We start from the raw sequence: 12,567 nt of genomic DNA, 5'->3' as shown, positions 1-12,567 counted from the left end.
ACCAATCAAACACTCACACCCAGTCAAAAGATCTGAGTTTGATCCATCACCGTTCTTTAGCCCACTCTGCCACCCCAGTTCAGACATGGCTATATGCAAATCAGTCTGACCCTATGCCTCATGGGAACAGTCCAGCCCGAACTGCCAAGCCATGCCTTCCCTGGACAGGAAACAAGCTTCCGAGGACCGGTTTCTGGCATTACAGCCATCTTCAGCCCGGCTTGCTTGAATCCAGTGGCAAAGTGAGCAAGGGACTCACGCCTGAGCATACCCTGCCACACTTATGGCGGCCAAAGCGGTACAAAAGGGGGTGGTGATGGACGGAGCATCTGAACCAATCAAACACTCACACCCAGTCAAAAGATCTGGGTTTGATCCATCACCGTTCTTTAGCCCACTCGGCCACCCCAGTTCAGACATGGCTATATGCAAATCAGTCTGACCCTGTGCCTCATGGGAACAGTCCAGCCGAACTGCCAAGCCATGCCTTCCCTGGACCGGAAACAATCTTCCGAGTACCGGTTTCTGGCATTACAGCCGTCTTCCGCCCGGCTTGCTTGAATCCAGTGGCAAAGTGAGCAAGGGACTCACGTCTGAGCATACCCTGCCACACTTATGGCCACCAAAGTAGTACAAAAGGGGGTGGTCCGGTCCAGGGAATGCATGGCTTGGAAGTTCGGGCTGGACTGTTCCCATGGGGCACAGGGTCAGACTGAGTTGCACATGGCCATGTCTGAACTGGGGTGGCAGAATGGGCTAAAGAACGGTGATGGATCAAACTCAGATCTTTTGACTGGGTGTGAGTGTTTGATTGGTTCGGATGCTCCGTCCATCACCACCCCCTTTTGTACCTCAATGATTAGAGCGGCAGACCCTGATGCAGAGGTCTGGCCCGGGACCAGGGTTCAATTCCCGCCTCGGCGGGTCTTGGGATCAATTTCCCCAGACCTGATAATTCTCGTCTTGGTGCCTATTCTAATCATGGGTCTCACTCTGCAACTCTGGGCAATAGCTTGCTTATTATCCACAACGGCCCCAACAGAGCTGGGATGCCTGGCTTCACCTTGGGGGTGCCCAGGAGTGGACATTTCACCGAGAAAAGCCAGGAAGGGTTCCACAGCGGTATGAGTACAGCACCGGGACGCCCCGTTGCTGGGGCAGCAGTGCGCTTTACAAGTACAAATTCATTCATTTCATTTCTTTGCTTGGTTTTTAATAAAGCAGCCTTTTTTTGGTTTAAATGTAATCGAGTCTTCTTCAATGAAAACATGATGCCTTTAAAAAAAATAAGTTAATTTAACTACTTTCATGTTTCATTTTTTTAAGAGTAAGCAGTGGTCCTTGAGACCACTGAATATTTGTAAAATTTCTGCTATTATATTCTTAACGGGAAAAGATCCCTTGGGGGCCCCTACCCATATGCGAATGATTTACCACCTCCTTCGAGGTGTTGGTAAAATATTAATGTTTCGCAACAGAAATTCAGTCGTAAAACATTAATACATATCAATGCAAATCGGCATATGGAAGAGATGCACTAAACATGCCCCTTCCAAATACCAAAACGCAAACTCAAGTTGCTATTCAGTAAAAAGTTACTGATTCTCCATTTGGCTTTTGTACATCACGAAAAGCATTTCTTTGGTCGCAAACACACCACTTCTGCCAATTGGGCCGTTTGCGACCTCAAAATGTCTTCATAAATGTGACCATTAAAGTCTACCAAATTAACCCAGCATCTTTCCAAATTAAAGAGCTTCACCAAGAAGCAGCAATACTGCTTATTACTGAAATTATTTGAGATATAGCCTACAGACCACTTTCACTGTCTTGCAAGACTCATGATATCAAGCAAAACTAAAAAGAAAATGCATACATACATACAAGTCCTTCGGGTCAGCCCTCTTCCTCCATTGTCCAATTCAACTGTCATTCACATGCTGCTTCTGCCCACCAAAGCATACAGTATAGAACAATGGGTAAGCCTAATTCAGGCACTGGGCTTCTTGCACAGTGAATGGCAGTATTTTTCCTCAACATATTTTCAAGTCTGCCTAAAAGATTGATTACTTTACTGATTACTTTAAAATGTCTCCCAATAGAGGCCAGGTGCTCTATAAGCTGATATTTGTCTCCTTTTCAATTCTCTTTACGCTTCCTGACAAGTGAGCTCCCTTACCCTCTGCCCGAGTTTTATTGTGTTTGGTACATATGTGAACATACCTGTCACATAGATGTTCTCTCTTGGAACCTTTCTCTGCTAAGCCGAGGACGAACAGAATATTTTGCAGCTGGATGCCGAAAGTGATGCTGCAATAATTTATTTACATACCCTTCTTTCTGCAGTAGCAGGCTGGATGCAAAACAACTAACTCAAATCGAGCAAAGTCAAACCAAATTTGAAGATCTCTGGAGACCATTCATCCCTCTGGGAAGACCACTAGAGGCCTACATTGAAAAGCATTGAAAATGAAATGTATGTTTCCTACTGGGTTTGGTCTTTCCCATATACCCCTAGTTAACAGTGTCACATCCACCTGTTTTGTCCTTTTTAAAATCCTAATTTAGGGTCTTCACCTTCTTCCAGTGCAGCATTTGAGAATGGTGGTGAAATAACTATTTCATCATGGCTTGAATATAGAAATTCGGGAAAAAAACCTTTACAACGCAGTCATTACATCGCACTACGTTTACATAGCAGTCATTACATCGCAACATCCTTTACATAGCATGTCATTACAATGCAGCCACTACAATGCATGTCACTACAACGCAGGCATTACATCGCAAGTCATTACAACGCATACCATTACAACACATAGTACCCTTGCAATATCCGACACTTACCCTACTGTTGCACTCACTCGAATTAGAATAGTGATTATTACCCCAATACTATCCAACACTTACCTTAAATGCAATGTAATGGTATGTGTTGTAAAGGTATAATGCGATGTAATGGAATGTGTTGTAATGTGTTCCTCTGAGGCGGAAAGCCGGAGGACTGTATTTTTTTCTGTGATCTTTTAAAATTACGTTCTTTCACCTGCACTGCTTTTAAAAATCGATCTTACCTGAACTCAGTAGCGCCTGCCTAACGCGCCGAGCAGCCCTCCTGACTTCCCCTGATACAGCGGAACCTAGCGCTGACACAGGGAAAACACCCAAACCGCCATCGCGGCTCGAAGGTGTAGCCACGCCCATTACGAGGCCACGCCCACTTGGAAAAGTACATAAACGCTGATTAAAAGCGCCCTGCATTATTGTTTGTTTGACCTCTGAGGCGGAAAGCCGGAGGACTGTATTTTGTTCTGTGATCTTTTAAAATTACGTTCCTTCACCTGCACTGCTTTTAAAAATCGATCTTACCTGAACTCAGTAGCGCCTGCCTAACGCGCCGAGCAGCCCTCCAGACTTCCCCTGATACAGCGGAACCTAGCGCTGACACAGGGAAAACACCCAAACCGCCATCGCGGCTCGAAGGCGTAGCCACGCCCATTACGAGGCCACGCCCACTTGGAAAAGTACATAAACGCTGATTAAAAGCGCCCTGCATTATTGTTTGTTTGACCTCTGAGGCGGAAAGCCGGAGGACTGTATTTTGTTCTGTGATCTTTTAAAATTACGTTCTTTCACCTGCATTGCTTTTAAAAATCGATCTTACCTGAACTCAGTAGCGCCTGCCTAACGCGCCGAGCAGCCCTCCTGACTTCCCCTGATACAGCGGAACCTAGCGCTGACACAGGGAAAACACCCAAACCGCCATCGCGGCTCGAAGGCGTAGCCACGCCCATTACGAGGCCACGCCCACTTGGAAAAGTACATAAACGCTGATTAAAAGCGCCCTGCATTATTGTTTGTTTGACCTCTGAGGCGGAAAGCCGGAGGACTGTATTTTGTTCTGTGATCTTTTAAAATTACGTTCTTTCACCTGCACTGCTTTTAAAAATCGATCTTACCTGAACTCAGTAGCGCCTGCCTAACGCGCCGAGCAGCCCTCCTGACTTCCCCTGATACAGCGGAACCTAGCGCTGACACAGGGAAAACACCCAAACCGCCATCGCGGCTCGAAGGCGTAGCCACGCCCATTACGAGGCCACGCCCACTTGGAAAAGTACATAAACGCTGATTAAAAGCGCCCTGCATTATTGTTAATTTGACCTCTGAGGCGGAAAGCCGGAGGACTGTATTTTGTTCTGTGATCTTTTAAAATTACGTTCTTTCACCTGCACTGCTTTTAAAAATCGATCTTACCTGAACTCAGTAGCGCCTGCCTAACGCGCCGAGCAGCCCTCCTGACTTCCCCTGATACAGCGGAACCTAGCGCTGACACAGGGAAAACACCCAAACCGCCATCGCGGCTCGAAGGCGTAGCCACGCCCATTACGAGGCCACGCCCACTTGGAAAAGTACATAAACGCTGATTAAAAGCGCCCTGCATTATTGTTTGTTTGACCTCTGAGGCGGAAAGCCGGAGGACTGTATTTTGTTCTGTGATCTTTTAAAATTACGTTCTTTCACCTGCACTGCTTTTAAAAATCGATCTTACCTGAACTCAGTAGCGCCTGCCTAACGCGCCGAGCAGCCCTCCTGACTTCCCCTGATACAGCGGAACCTAGCGCTGACACAGGGAAAACACCCAAACCGTCATCGCGGCTCGAAGGCGTAGCCACGCCCATTACGAGGCCACGCCCACTTGGAAAAGTACATAAACGCTGATTAAAAGCGCCCTGCATTATTGTTTGTTTGACCTCTGAGGCGGAAAGCCGGAGGACTGTATTTTGTTCTGTGATCTTTTAAAATTACGTTCTTTCACCTGCACTGCTTTTAAAAATCGATCTTACCTGAACTCAGTAGCGCCTGCCTAACGCGCCGAGCAGCCCTCCTGACTTCCCCTGATACAGCGGAACCTAGCGCTGACACAGGGAAAACACCCAAACCACCATCGCGGCTCGAAGGCGTAGCCACGCCCATTACGAGGCCACGCCCACTTGGAAAAGTACATAAACGCTGATTAACAGCGCCCTGCATTATTGTTTGTTTGACCTCTGAGGCGGAAAGCCGGAGGACTGTATTTTGTTCTGTGATCTTTTAAAATTACGTTCTTTCACCTGCACAGCTTTTAAAAATCGATCTTACCTGAACTCAGTAGCGCCTGCCTAACGCGCCGAGCAGCCCTCCTGACTTCCCCTGATACAGCGGAACCTAGCGCTGACACAGGGAAAACACCCAAACCGCCATCGCGGCTCGAAGGCGTAGCCACGCCCATTACGAGGCCACGCCCACTTGGAAAAGTACATAAACGCTGATTAACAGCGCCCTGCATTATTGTTTGTTTGACCTCTGAGGCGGAAAGCCGGAGGACTGTATTTTGTTCTGTGATCTTTTAAAATTACGTTCTTTCACCTGCACTGCTTTTAAAAATCGATCTTACCTGAACTCAGTAGCGCCTGCCTAACGCGCCGAGCAGCCCTCCTGACTTCCCCTGATACAGCGGAACCTAGCGCTGACACAGGGAAAACACCCAAACCGCCATCGCGGCTCGAAGGCGTAGCCACGCCCATTACGAGGCCACGCCCACCCCCCACGCCACAAAATGTGTCGGCCATACCAGCGCAGCGGACGAGCGCAGCGGGAGCGCCTAAGGCAAGCCCGTCTGCGCCCGTCCGCGCACAGCCGGGCCCAGGGCCAGAACCCCTGCCGGACCAAGCTTCCACTAAGGTAAGCTATTCGCGCCGGGACCTCCTCAGTCTCAGACCCACTATTGACACCGCATGCAACTATGTTCATGATCTTGAGGGACCATTTACCAGCTGCACACGCTGCCGCCCAGTTCAGCTCAAACTTCCCAGCCGACCCACCATGCCCTCAGCTCTTAAATTGGCCACCTTGAACTGTCGCTCACTCCCTAGGCATGCACTGCTAATTAATCATCTAATAGAAGACCACGAGCTCGACATTCTGTTCCTCTCGGAAACGTGGCTTACTGATCATTCGGATTCAGACGTTGTTCTAGCTATTCCCCCGGGCTTCCTTATTCAGTCCCAACCTCGTCCATCTGGTAGAGGAGGAGGCTTGGCCATCATCCACCGGGACTATCTCTCCTGTAGAACCAACGACGCGCATATCCTGGATTCCGAAAGCCTTCATTTCACCATCCAGTTAGCACCGACTAACTCACTGTCAGGCCTCCTAGTTTATCGCCCCCCTGGCCATTCAGGCCCTTTCTCCAGCGCTCTCCTGGATGTTATAGCTGCTCAGGCCCACTCCACTACCAACTTCTCGATACTAGGGGACCTTAACATTCATTTCGACGACCCCCTAGACATAGGGGCAGCCGACTTGATTGCTGAACTGGCGGCCTACGGGCTCCACCTCTCAAATTCCGGAGCCACACACACTAAAGGTCATTTGCTTGACCCGGTGTTCACCAACATCCCTACCCTTCAAGCCAGAGAGTCCCTCCCCCTCCCATGGACGGACCACTTCATGGTCCCTCTCCGCCTACCAGAAGCCTTCAAGAAACTCCACAAACCCACCACCAATACCAGGGACAGGGCATGGTCCAGACTCTCCACAGAGGATTGGACCAGAACCCTGAACTCTGCTACCCCTACCTCCTCGGAAGACCCGGTCACCGCAGACAGTAAATTCAGGGAGTGGATCGCCACGTCATTGGACTCCATCCTCCCTATAAAAACCCGTGAGGATAAAAACGGGAAACTAGGATCTGCCCCATGGTACACCCCGGAACTCCGGACTCTCCGCAAAAACTGCAAAAAAGCAGAGCGGCTATGGAGGAAAGACTGGCAGCACGCCAGCAAGGAAGCCTATCAGAGGTCGGTGAGAATCTATAAATCAACCCTGAAGCTCACTAAAGCCTCTCACTATGATACGAGAATAAAAAACTCCACCAACTCGGCAAGGGAATCCTTTCTCATTGCCAAAGAGCTATTGAAAATACCAGCTCCACCCTCCTCCAACTCACCCCCGGCAGACAGAAGTAACGAACTGGCTACCTACTTTAACACTAAAATCGCCCGCATTCTAGTTTCCCTTCCCCCTCCCTGCCTGCCGAACCACATGGACAATGAGGCATCCACCAACCGCACAGGAAGCAGCTTGCTTCCTCAGCTGACTGCTTTTAGGGCAGTAACACGGAACGAGGTTGACACAACCATGGCCAAAATGAAAAGCGGTTCCCCTTTGGATCCCGCCCCCATCAGATTCCTTAAAACAGTAGCCCCTGTCATCGTGCCTACGATCACGGAGCTTATAAACATCTCGCTCTCTCAAGGCTCGGTCCCCCCCAGCTGGAAGAGTGCAGTAGTTAAGGCACTCCTAAAAAAAACCCCAGCTGGACCCGGCCGACATGGCGAACTACCGGCCAATTTCACTCCTCCCTTGCATCAGCAAAATGGCCGAGAAACTGGTCAATGGGCAACTGTCACAGTTTCTAGAAGCAAATAACCTCTTACGGCAGTGCCAAACTGGGTTTCGCCCGGGCCATGGCACAGACACCGCCCTTCTCGCCGTTATTGAGGAGGCAAGGTGCATTCTGGATTCAGGAGGGTCAGTGGCAGTGATCCTCCTGGATCTCAGCGCAGCCTTCGACACAGTTAACCATCGTGTCTTACTCCATCGGCTGGCTGCGGCAGGGATCGTAGGTTCGGCGCTCACGTGGATAGAATCTTTCCTCTCAGGGCGCTCGTTCCAGGTATGGGACGGCAACTTCCACTCTGCCACCCTCCCCCTTACAAGCGGGGTCCCCCAGGGGTCATCACTAAGCCCCACTCTATTTAATGCTTACATGGCCCCTCTCGAAGACGTGGTCACCCTCTTCGGGATCAAAATAGTGAGCTACGCGGACGACACGCAACTGGTCGTCTCACTCTCCCAAATGGACAACTATCCGGACAATTTGCCGAACTGCCTCAAGGAAATTCACAACTGGATGTGCGAGTCATCGCTCAAACTAAACGGGTCAAAGACTGAAGTCATGCTTCTGGGCAAGCACTGGACCACCATCCCCCCGTCGGTCTGGCCAGACGTGTTCGGGGAAATTCCCACCCCGAAACAAGAAATTAAGACCTTAGGAGTCTGGCTAGAACCCGAGCTGTCGATGAAAACCCAAGCATCCAAAACAGCAGGTACCTGCTTTGGTCTCATGCGCTCTATCCGCAGGATCCTCCCAATACTTCCGCCCCTATCCAGGAAACTCCTGGTCCAAGGTCTGATCCTTGCGCGGCTGGACTACAGCAACATGGTATATCTGGGAGCTCCAGAAGCTACCATGGCTAAACTCCAGCGCACGCAGAACGCAGCCGCCCGGTTACTTATGAACCTCCCTTCCAGAGTATCAGCCAAACCAGCAATTAAGGCCCTCCACTGGCTTCCAATACGTCAAAGGGTCGAATTCAAGGCCCTGTGCACTGCACACAAACTGCTTAATGGTCTTGGCCCTGCTATTCTGAGAGACCTGGTTACCCCTTACAAGGCCCCCAGGTCCCTTCGCTCGGATAATGAGCGTCTGGCCAACGTCCCCAGATACAGGAAGACACGTACCGGCGGCCGACGCTTTTCTGTTAAAGCATCCTCCGGGTGGAATTCACTTCCCCGCCCCCTGCGGCTGGAACCCAGTCATCTGACTTTCAGGAAAAAACTGAAAACGCTGCTATTCCCAAAATAAAGTCCCCTCTTTTTCTCCTCTGGTCTCCACAAATGTTATAGCGCGGGGATGCCTCCGGGTCACCAGGCGCTCTACAAATCGCTAAATAAATAATAAATAAATAATAAAATGCTACTTACCAGTATACATCTTGTTAGAAGCGGCTGTCTCTAGTTGGCAGAGGTATACACTTCTGACAAATAGGGACACACCTTTTCTAGTCAGGGCAAGGGGATCACACACTTAGATAACCCCTGCTCACCCCCTTGGTAGCTTGGCAAAGCAGACAGGCTTATCTCAGAGGCAGTGCGTTAAGCATTTATGACCACATACAGTAATAAAGTGAATACACTACAAATGGACACGACACAGTAGTATTATAAAAATACGGATTTTTATATAAGGCTTAGCACAAGACCAAATAACGACAAAAATATACCACAGTCTTAATAAATACTCTTGGAAGGAAAAATATTAATTCAAGCACGGTTTCTTCTTAGCACAAAGTCTTTAGTATCAAAAGCAACTCTTCTTCTTTAAAACACAGTTCTTGGCAACAATGTAACCCACACGGGAGTCACACGACGTCGAGGCAAAGATAATCCAAAGGTTCGGCGTCGACCGCGAGGAGCGCTACGTCGAGCCCGGAGTCGCACAGACCCCCACAACACAGTACCTTGGAAAAGTGAAGCACTCGATGATCAGCGGCGTCGAGATGTCCGGCGTCGCGTCTTCGGCGTCGATCGGGCCTCGGAGTCGGGGCGATCTGCAGCGGCGTCGACCGAAGTCAGGCGGGAGCAGCGCTCACGAGATGAAGCAGGATACGGCGTCGTCGATGTCGATGTTGCAAGAGTGAGCAGCGCTCACGGCGTCGAGAGGACTCGAAGTCGATGCGATCAGCAGCGGTGCAGACACGAGGTCACTTGGAGCTGGAGCCGAACTCACTACTCACTGGCGTTGTTGCTGGCGTCGATCGGGCCCGGCGGCCGGCGTCGAGGAAGCGGGACACTGGAGCCGTTACTCACGATGTCAAGCTGGATTCGCCGGCGTCCGTCGGTGTCGAGATTGCTGGATTCTTTCAGAGGTGCTGGATTCACAAGTTCCAGCAAACAGCACTTTAAGCAGATGAAGTCCTTTAGCCCTGTGACTTCAACAGGAGACTGGCACTCTTCCAGCCCTTGGAGATTTTCTTAGCAAAGATTGAGAGTACACACACAGTTCCTCTCTCCTGGTTCCTTGGCAAAAATAAAGAAGCAATGCAGGATTCCCCCAACAAACAGCACTCTGGCAGAAGGGGTAGGCAGTCCTTAGATCAGCAGGCTTCTTGTCCTTGGTTCAGGTTTCCTTGTCAGAAGTGATCTAAATTCTTGGTTCAGGGGTCCTTCTCTTATACCCCTTTTTGGCTTTGATCCCTGTGTCCATGCAGGGGAATTTCCCCCCATCTTGGGTTTGTTGTGGGTGTTGCCAGGCCGAAGCACCTGGCCTATTCACTGTGCAGGGCAGAGTCTTCAGCCGCCCAGCAGGAGCGGAGCCAGCATTGTCACTGGCAGGGGCAGGGCCATCAGTTGCCCGGCAGGAGGTGGGCCAGGAAAGTCCCAGGCAGGCACAGAGTCATCAGTCGCCTGGCAGGGGGGCGGAGCCATCATTGTATCAGGCAGGGCAGGCTATCAGGAGCTACTCTTCCCCTACTCTCAATGCAAATGCCCCACTCACCCCACACTGACTCATTCAGACCTCTGGAGCCACCCAGCTCCTGTCACACGCACACCAGAACCAGCAGAGACCGGTAGACAGTTAGACAAGAAAATAGCTACTTTCTAAAAGTGCTATTTTCAAACACAGAGTCCAAAAACCATCCACACAAACGGATGCGTTATTAAACCCTGAGTTCAGGGATACCAAACTCGACATTGCACCATGCTCCCCGAGCCCGCTAGGATTATAGCATTAATAATCCTGGCAGCCCATTCTAACTGATGGAGAGCAGGTTACCTTACACTAGTGAAAAACTAATATGGCTGTAATTCACTATTAGGACATGCCAACCTTGTCAGGCTTGTCCTACCTTATGCTTACAATGCACCCTGCCCGTGGGCCTACCATAGGGGTGACTAACATGAAGTTAAGGGAAGGTTTAGGGACTGGCAAGTAGGTGTACTTGCGCAGTCTGCGTGACAGTACCAGACTGCACGTGGTCTAGCAATGGTAGACCTTCAGACATACTTTTACTAGGCCGCTCTTGTGGGTGGCACAACACGTGCTGCAGGCCCACTAGCAGCATTTGTATTTACAAGCCCTGGCACTCCTGGTGCACTCTACTAGGGACTGACAGTAAACCAAATAAGCCAAACATGGAATTCAATCAATACAGCAATTTCACATAGGGAGCACTTGCACTGTGGCACTGATCAGCAGTGGCACAGTGCCCAAAGCATTTACCAGCAAAAACATCGTAACAGAGGAGGCAAACAGAAAAAATGGAGGAGAGACTCATGCCAATGATGCCAGGTCTAACACGTGTCCCCTCCAGCTGAAATGTGGGGAGAACTACCCTTACCCTAGGGAGTCCTCATCACTAAGGCGGAAAAATCTGGACAGACCATCAGCATTGGGGTGATCTGTGCCAGGGCGGTGTTCCACCGTGAAGTCCATCCCCTGTAGGGAAATGGACCACCTCAACAGCTTTGGATTCTCACCCCTCATCTGCATCAACCATCTGAGGGGCCTGTGGTCTGTCTGAACCCGGAAGTGAGTCCCAAACAGGTAGGGTCTTAGCTTCTTCAGCGCCCAGACCACAGCAAACGCTTCTCTCTCTATCGCACTCCACCTCTGTTCCCTGGGAAGTAACCTCCTACTGATGAAGGCTACAGGTAAGTCTCGGCCCTCTTCATTCACCTGAGCTAGAACAGCCCCCACGCCATGCTCTGAAGCGTCCGTCTGGACAAAAAATTCTTTAGAAAAGTCGGGTGCCTGGAGTATGGGTGCTGTGCACATTGCAGTTTTCAGGGTGTCAAAGGCCGTCTGACAGGCGTCAGTCCCGATCACAAGTCGTGGCTGCTTCCTGGAAGTCAGCGAAGTCAAGGGGTGCACAATGTTACCATAATCCTTGACGAACCTCCTGTAATAACCCGTGAGACCCAAGAAGGCTCTCACTTGAGTCTGGGTTTTGGGCGGTGCCCATGCCAGGATGGTATCAATCTTGGGTTGCAGGGGGGCCACCTTGCCGCTCCCTACTTGGTGCCCCAAGTACACCACTGAACCCTGCCCAATCTGGCACTTACTGGCTTTGATTGGCCTGCTCTGCGAAGGGCCAACAACACTTCCTGGAGGTGGCGCAAGTGTTCCTCCCAGCTGGCGCTGAACACTGCGATGTCGTCCAGGTAGGCGGCACTGAAATCCTCCAGTCCAGCCAAGACCTGGTTGACCAACCTCTGGAAGGTGGCAGGGGCATTCTTCATCCCAAAGGGCATAACCCGGAACTGGTAGTGCCCATCTGGTGTGGAGAATGCTGACCTCTCTTTTGCCCCATCAGTCAAGGCGATCTGCCAGTACCCAGACGTTAAATCAAACGTACTAAGGTACCGGGCAGCCCCCAACCGATCTATGAGCTCATCAGCTCTGGGGATGGGGTGCGCGTCAGTCTTGGTGACTGAATTGAGTCCTCGGTAATCCACACAGAACCGAAGTTCCGGTGAAGCACCAGGCGCTGCAGCCTTTGGGACCAAGACCACTGGGCTGGCCCAAGGACTGCTAGAGGACTCAACCACCCCTAAGGCAAACATTTTGGAGACCTCCTCCTTGATGTATGCTCTGACCTTGTCAGTCACTCTGTAAGCCTTGTGCTTCACAGGAGTGCTGTCCCCGGTGTCCACATCATGGACACACCACTGAGTGACACC

General features: G+C 50.6%; 1 protein-coding gene across 4 annotated transcripts in view; it reads right to left on the bottom strand.

Annotated features, from left to right (window-relative positions):
- Positions 1 to 12,567, bottom strand: part of USP45 (ubiquitin specific peptidase 45) — a 1,947,146-nt gene that overhangs the window by 1,166,256 nt on the left and 768,323 nt on the right. The gene's annotated exons all lie outside the window — the stretch shown is intronic.

Source organism: Lissotriton helveticus, chromosome 6 (genome assembly GCF_964261635.1).
Source record: "Lissotriton helveticus chromosome 6, aLisHel1.1, whole genome shotgun sequence".
NCBI classification, from domain to species: domain Eukaryota; kingdom Metazoa; phylum Chordata; class Amphibia; order Caudata; family Salamandridae; genus Lissotriton; species Lissotriton helveticus.
The sequence above is the reverse complement of the archived record's forward strand: the minus strand, read 5'-3'. Positions and strand labels throughout refer to the sequence as shown.